The following is a 7394-nucleotide window of genomic DNA, read 5'->3' as shown; positions in this document are numbered from 1 at the left end:
ACATCAACACGTGTCCCCTCTTCTCCATGTCTCTTCTACATCAACATGTGTCCCCTCTTCTCCATGTCTCTTCTACATCAACACGTGTCCCCTCTTCTTCATGTCTCTTCTTAATCAACATGTGTCCCCTCTTCACCATGTCTCTTCTACATCAACACGTGTCCCCTCTTCTTCATGTCTCTTCTACATCAACACGTGTCCCCTCTTCTTCATGTCTCTTCTACATCAACATGTGTCCCCTCTTCTTCATGTCTCTTCTACATCAACATGTGTCCCCTCTTCTTCATGTCTCTTCTTAATCAACATGTGTCCCCTCTTCTTCATGTCTCTTCTACATCAACACGTGTCCCCTCTTCTCCATGTCTCTTCTACATCAACATGTGTCCCCTCTTCTCCATGTCTCTCCTACATCAACATGTGTCCCCTCTTCTTCATGTCTCTTCTATCTATGTTTTTGCCTGCCGTGTCTCGCCTTAAGTGCCTGAATTTAGCACCGTGCTACTGTGGTCATTTTATTCTATACATATATTTATATTAAAATGCTAACAAATAGAAAACACATATGGAGACCTAGAGAAGCACAAACAAGCGAATTATAGGCATCTCATTGGCTAGCGGGCCGGCTCTGTTGTGATTGGTCAATCGCTTAGAGTCCCGCCCCTTAGAGTCCCGCCCCTTAGCCTTCAAAAGTGATGTCACTGTTTTCCTGAAGTAAACCACAAAGCAACCACAAACACGACCGGACATTCCATGTGTGCCTTTGATGGCTATGACATCATCGCATTCCGTCACATGATGGCTCTAATCTGTCTATGAACAGCTGTGCTGACGGACTCAATTCATTACAGATCTCAATCTTTACGTGACAGGAAGCAGGACATTAGCTCTCAGCGCGCCATTTTTATTTATCATATTGGACACCCGGTGTTTAATAGAGACAACTTACTTTGTGCAAAATATATTTGTTTCGAACGCAAAGAAATGGCTGCTGTGGAACAAGAAAGAGTGATGGCTCAAATGACTAGAAAACGCAGGAACGCCTGTGAGATTCGGAGATTAAACAGGGAGTTAGGGACGTGTGATAAAGTCATGACATACTCCAAAACACTTTATGTGAAATGTAATGGAGACCTAAAGGCCCTTGATGTCGAGAAACTCTGCAAACAAATTGAGGATATCCCTGAATTGAAGGAGATCCTCATCGAGGAAGAGACAGTCAGTCAGTGCCTCCAGAAAGACATTACCGGGGTGATGGAGATAGCTCAGAAAAGGGAGGGTAGGGCTGTCGTCCAGCCAGAAAACAAGCAAGATGATGACATGATGGAGAACTCTGAGAGGTTCACTGAACTGCAGGGGAAATATGACGCCCTTCTGAAAACCAGTGAAACACACCAGGTGAAGAACCATTGTCTGCAGATGGACTTCAACACTTTCAGGGCAAAGTGCAAATTACTGAATCGTAAAATTGACATAATTCAGGAAGACAAAGACAATCTGGATCAGAAGTATCACGACATGATCAGGGAGAACATTCGAATCCATAAGAACCAACAAGAGACTTATCTGGCAAGTATCGTTGTACTGGAGGGGATTATTACAACATGCCAGGAAGAAATCACTGGACAACAAGAAAACATAAAAGTTCTCCAGATGCAGAACAATGGACTGCAAGAGGACATTAAAACAGTCCGGGTGCAGAACAGTGGACTGCATAATTGCATGTTAAGGCTTCGGGCAAAGAACATTGAACTCAAGGAGATTAATGTCATTCTTCTGGAGCAGGGCAATTGGTACAGGGAGAACATTAAAACAGTCCACGTAAAGAACAACAACCTCAAAGAGAACCAGAAAACAGTCCACGTAAAGAACAACAACCTCAAAGAGAACCAGAAAACAGTCCAGGGGAAGAACAACGGACTCCGGGCTAGAGGACAAACAGTCGAGACACGGAGCAATGCACTCAACGAGACGTCTCGAACCAACGCTAACGAACGTCCCACTGAGGCTTCCGGCACACAGAAGAAGCCGACGTTCTGGAACAAAGTCAAGGGGGTCTTTGAGAGGAAAGACCAGCCTCCCAATTGTCCCGGCGCATCACGTGGCGAGCGACCAGCCGGAGAACATCGAGGAACAGCCCGGATGTTCTTCATGGATGTAGGCTTCTTGACGGACCAGGAAGGGAGTTCTTCCACTTGAAATGGGCGCAAATGTACCCTTTCTTTGGGGGATGAAAAAACTGAATTAATTTGTTATGTATGGTTATCGCCGGGCACTCCGGGTTCCTCCAGTTTGAATAACCTTTCCTAAATTGGTTATTCATTTAGAAAAACAAAAATGTATTTCTTAATTTGTTATGTATGGTTATCGCCGGGCACTCCGGGTTCCTCCAGTTTGAATAACCTTTCTTAAATTGGTTATTCATTGACAAAAAATCAAGCAAATGAACAATTCAACTTTGTTTTCATAATGTATTTATTAAGGATCATACATACAAATATATCAATCTCCACAAAGAGAAGCGAGGATTTACTTATGCAGATGTAATGTCCATATATACACAGAAGTATGTATCGAGTAGACCCGTTAGAATCAGCATTTCTTAGCAGATAACCTCCATCCAGGTGTTGCACTTTCTCTGCATGCCTCGTGGATTCACACAGCATGGATTCATGTAGCTTTTCTCTGCATATCTGCAGACTTGAAAACGACCACAGTCCACATCCAGCGTCTCCGAAACATCAGGGCGCTTTTTTCCAGAAGTTTCCATCCCTTTTCAAGATGATATCAGAGTCTGTCTCAGAGTCTCTTCTGCTGCTTTGGCTTTGAATGCCGAACACTTTAGTAAAACAATCCAATTCCACTTTTACGTTCACTTGATTTTGGTGACGTTGTGGTAGTTTCTGAGGAGTATTTCCAGCAGCTTGTACCTCCAGTAGAAGCCGTCTCCCACCTGACGCAGCTCGTAGGCGCAGGTATCGATGGTGGCAGCGAGATCTGAGAGAGAAGACAGATGATTAAGAATACATCAATAGAAATAAATACAAATTATCACATAAATGTCACATTTGTTTTAATTTTTTTATTATTCAATTTTCACTTTTTTATTGAAATTCCTTAATCTTTAATTTATATATATTTTTTCTACTTTGTAATTATCTTTTTTACTATTTATCTTTTTACCTTAAATCAATAGAAAGCCAGGATATAGGTTAAAATGTCCATCAGCAGATTATAAAGTGATTAAAATGTCTTCCACTTTTACCACCTAATGAACACATAATCCAGCAATATAATATATATAATATATACTGTATATATGCCCTATATAAGTGACAATATAACTTCTTAAAATGCGTGAACAACACATCAGTATGTAGTGTCTCTACTTTAAAGAGTCCTCTCCTGCTGATGCTCAGGTGCATATCAGTATGTAGTGTCTCTACTTTAAAGAGTGCTCTCCTGCTGATATTCAGGTGTATATCAGTATGTAGTGTGTCCACTTTAAAGAGTCCTCTCCTACTGATGTTCAGGTGTATATCAGTATGTAGTGTCTCTACTTTAAAGAGTCCTCTCCTGCTGATGTTCAGGTGTATATCAGTATGTAGTGTGTCTACTTTAAAGAGTCCTCTCCTGCTGATGTTCAGGTGTATATCAGTATGTAGTGTCTCTACTTTAAAGAGTCCTCTCCTGCTGATGTTCAGGTGTATATCAGTATGTAGTGTCTCTACTTTAAAGAGTCCTCTCCTGCTGATGTTCAGGTGTATATCAGTATGTAGTGTCTCTACTTTAAAGAGTCCTCTCCTGCTGATGTTCAGGTGTATATCAGTATGTAGTGTCTCTACTTTAAAGAGTCCTCTCCTGCTGATGTTCAGGTGTATATCAGTATGTAGTGTGTCTACTTTAAAGAGTGCTCTCCTGCTGATGTTCAGGTGTATATCAGTATGTAGTGTCTCTACTTTAAAGAGTCCTCTCCTGCTGATGTTCAGGTGTATATCAGTATGTAGTGTGTCTACTTTAAAGAGTGCTCTCCTACTGGTGTTCAGGTGTATATCAGTATGTAGTGTCTCTACTTTAAAGAGTCCTCTCCTGCTGATGTTCAGGTGTATATCAGTATGTAGTGTGTCTACTTTAAAGAGTCCTCTCCTGCTGATGTTCAGGTGTATATCAGTATGTAGTGTCTCTACTTTAAAGAGTCCTCTCCTGCTGATGTTCAGGTGTATATCAGTATGTAGTGTGTCTACTTTAAAGAGTCCTCTCCTGCTGATGTTCAGGTGTATATCAGTATGTAGTGTCTCTACTTTAAAGAGTCCTCTCCTGCTGATGTTCAGGTGTATATCAGTATGTAGTGTGTCTACTTTAAAGAGTGCTCTCCTACTGGTGTTCAGGTGTATATCAGTATGTAGTGTCTCTACTTTAAAGAGTCCTCTCCTGCTGATGTTCAGGTGTATATCAGTATGTAGTGTCTCTACTTTAAAGAGTCCTCTCCTGCTGATGTTCAGGTGTATATCAGTATGTAGTGTCTCTACTTTAAAGAGTCCTCTCCTGCTGATGTTCAGGTGTATATCAGTATGTAGTCTCTCTACTTTAAAGTGTCCTCTCCTGCTGATGCTCAGGTGCATATCAGTATGTAGTGTCTCTACTTTAAAGAGTGCTCTCCTGCTGATATTCAGGTGTATATCAGTATGTAGTGTGTCCACTTTAAAGAGTCCTCTCCTACTGATGTTCAGGTGTATATCAGTATGTAGTGTCTCTACTTTAAAGAGTCCTCTCCTGCTGATGTTCAGGTGTATATCAGTATGTAGTGTGTCTACTTTAAAGAGTCCTCTCCTGCTGATGTTCAGGTGTATATCAGTATGTAGTGTCTCTACTTTAAAGAGTCCTCTCCTGCTGATGTTCAGGTGTATATCAGTATGTAGTGTGTCTACTTTAAAGAGTGCTCTCCTACTGGTGTTCAGGTGTATATCAGTATGTAGTGTCTCTACTTTAAAGAGTCCTCTCCTGCTGATGTTCAGGTGTATATCAGTATGTAGTGTCTCTACTTTAAAGAGTCCTCTCCTGCTGATGTTCAGGTGTATATCAGTATGTAGTGTCTCTACTTTAAAGAGTCCTCTCCTGCTGATGTTCAGGTGTATATCAGTATGTAGTGTCTCTACTTTAAAGAGTCCTCTCCTGCTGATGTTCAGGTGTATATCAGTATGTAGTGTCTCTACTTTAAAGAGTCCTCTCCTGCTGATGTTCAGGTGTATATCAGTATTTAGTGTCTCTACTTTAAAGAGTCCTCTCCTGCTGATGTTCAGGTGTATATCAGTATGTAGTGTCTCTACTTTAAAGAGTCCTCTCCTGCTGATGTTCAGGTGTATATCAGTATATAGTGTCTCTACTTTAAAGAGTCCTCTCCTGCTGATGTTCAGGTGTATATTTGTGTAAGGGGCGATTTCTAAATGATGAAACGACTGCTTCCACACCGTGCGAGACTGCACTCACACACCAGCAGAGGTTAGATGGTGGAGAGAAAGAAGCCCAGGTTCGACACCAAGGACACATCTCCACATGACGACAGGATCGGACCGCATCCCGGTCCCCTGCGCCTCATGCCCTTTGCACTCCATCCTTTCATTCCCCCGTGTGTTGGGAGTCGGCAAACCAGAATGTTCTTCTCATTAAAATCCCTTTTGTTCCTCGGTTCCTCCGCAGGACGTCCTCGTAGACCTAAATGAAGAACACGTCTTTATTAGTTGCAATGGGTTTATTACAGAGCGACACCAGTCTTCCATTTGTATTTATGGTGCTTGGAGTAGTCCGCCATGTATCCACTATCTTTGCACAGCAGGGAGGATCGTAAGATAAGGGGTTTTCTTGGGTCGAGCAGAAGAGATTTAAATAATCATGAACCTTAGCAAACATGGTAAAAACAAATCTCACTTATTTTGTCTCCAGCTATAACTTCCAAATCATTCCACACATAGAAGCTTCTGTTATTTGTATTGTTAAGTGTTGACAGGTTGACAGTGAGTGTGAAAGGGTCGACTCACCCAAATTACTATTGCTTTTTTTAACAAATGCTCTCAGTGATACGGAAGACGTTTAAGGCCACGTACATTTTGTTTTTCTCCAAATTCTGAGTTTAAATTTGGAAATTCAGATTTTCTTTCTCTGCATTCTGACTTTTTATTTAGTCGAAATTCGATTTTCGCAGTTTTACGTTAGAAAGTGTCTCTAATCCTCTTCTGTACAATAAGGGTTTTTATTTAGTCACTTTCATCTGAATACAAAGGGGGGTAAATGGAATTTCCTTAAAAGATGATCAATAAATATGCGCTGGAAGACTCCAGCAACTTCTAGCTCGCCCTGCCCTGCACCATAAGCCACTGTAAAGTCCTCCAGTTCACATCAGGATTATCCTTCTGATGTTTAAAGTGGTCGAGCGTCATCTCCCGGAGAGTTGTCGACACTTTCCAGATGAGCTCAGGGTCCTCTGAAGCTACGTCTCTTCCAAGAGTTTCCTGCTAATCCAAAACCTTTACTGTAAACTGTTTTTCCTGGAAATATCTTGCACTAAAGAGAACGTCCCCGTTGAACCTCCCTCTGGGAGTTCACTGGACACCAACAGGGGGAAGTGAGGCGATGCATTTTGTAAATTTGGGTAAACCGACCCGTCTTTCAAAGCTTCCCTCTTGCAATACGTTGTTCCTTTCAGTTGACATGTCATGTCAAAATAAGATATTATATTGTTTCATACATGCAGACAAAAGGAGGGTAACTTTGGCGCCTGAATAATCCTTCAAAACAAAACAAAACTATTAGATTAAAACCTACTGTTGTGTAGATGTGGGTAAACATCTATTTCGATATAAAATCCTCCACCGGGTCTGATGAGTGCGATCTTTGTATGAGCCCCTTTTTGTTTTATGGCATACTTATTTTTCTGTTTTACTTTTGGGTTTTTTACGACCAACAAAATACCAGTAGGTGTGAGCAGCTGATTTTGAGAAGAGAGGATGCATGCTGTTTGTGGAGGTGGAGGGTACGTGTGGATGTAGCCACAGAGGAAAGGCTTGTATGTAATTATTAGTCATTTTATGTGTACGGTTTAATGAAACTCAATGAAAGGGATCGTCTCTCCTATCTCTATAATTCTGTGTGCTTTTGTATTACCACACAAAATAAAGTAAGGATCCTTTAAGGCGAGACACCCCAGGTGAATAGGGTAATTTTTTTAACTTAAAGGTATCAGCTAGAAATTTCTCCAGTTAATTACTTACAAGAAGGCAATTGTCTTTTGTATTACAAGTTTTCTTAAATAGCATGTTTAAATATGCAAATGAGCCATTATCTCATTAAATATGCACATTTTTTAACCCATTTCAGGAATCGAAATCTGAACTTTGGATAAA

This window comes from Pseudochaenichthys georgianus, chromosome 13 (assembly GCF_902827115.2).
Source record: "Pseudochaenichthys georgianus chromosome 13, fPseGeo1.2, whole genome shotgun sequence".
Classification (NCBI taxonomy): Eukaryota; Metazoa; Chordata; class Actinopteri; order Perciformes; family Channichthyidae; genus Pseudochaenichthys; species Pseudochaenichthys georgianus.
Note: the sequence above shows the minus strand (reverse complement) of the source record.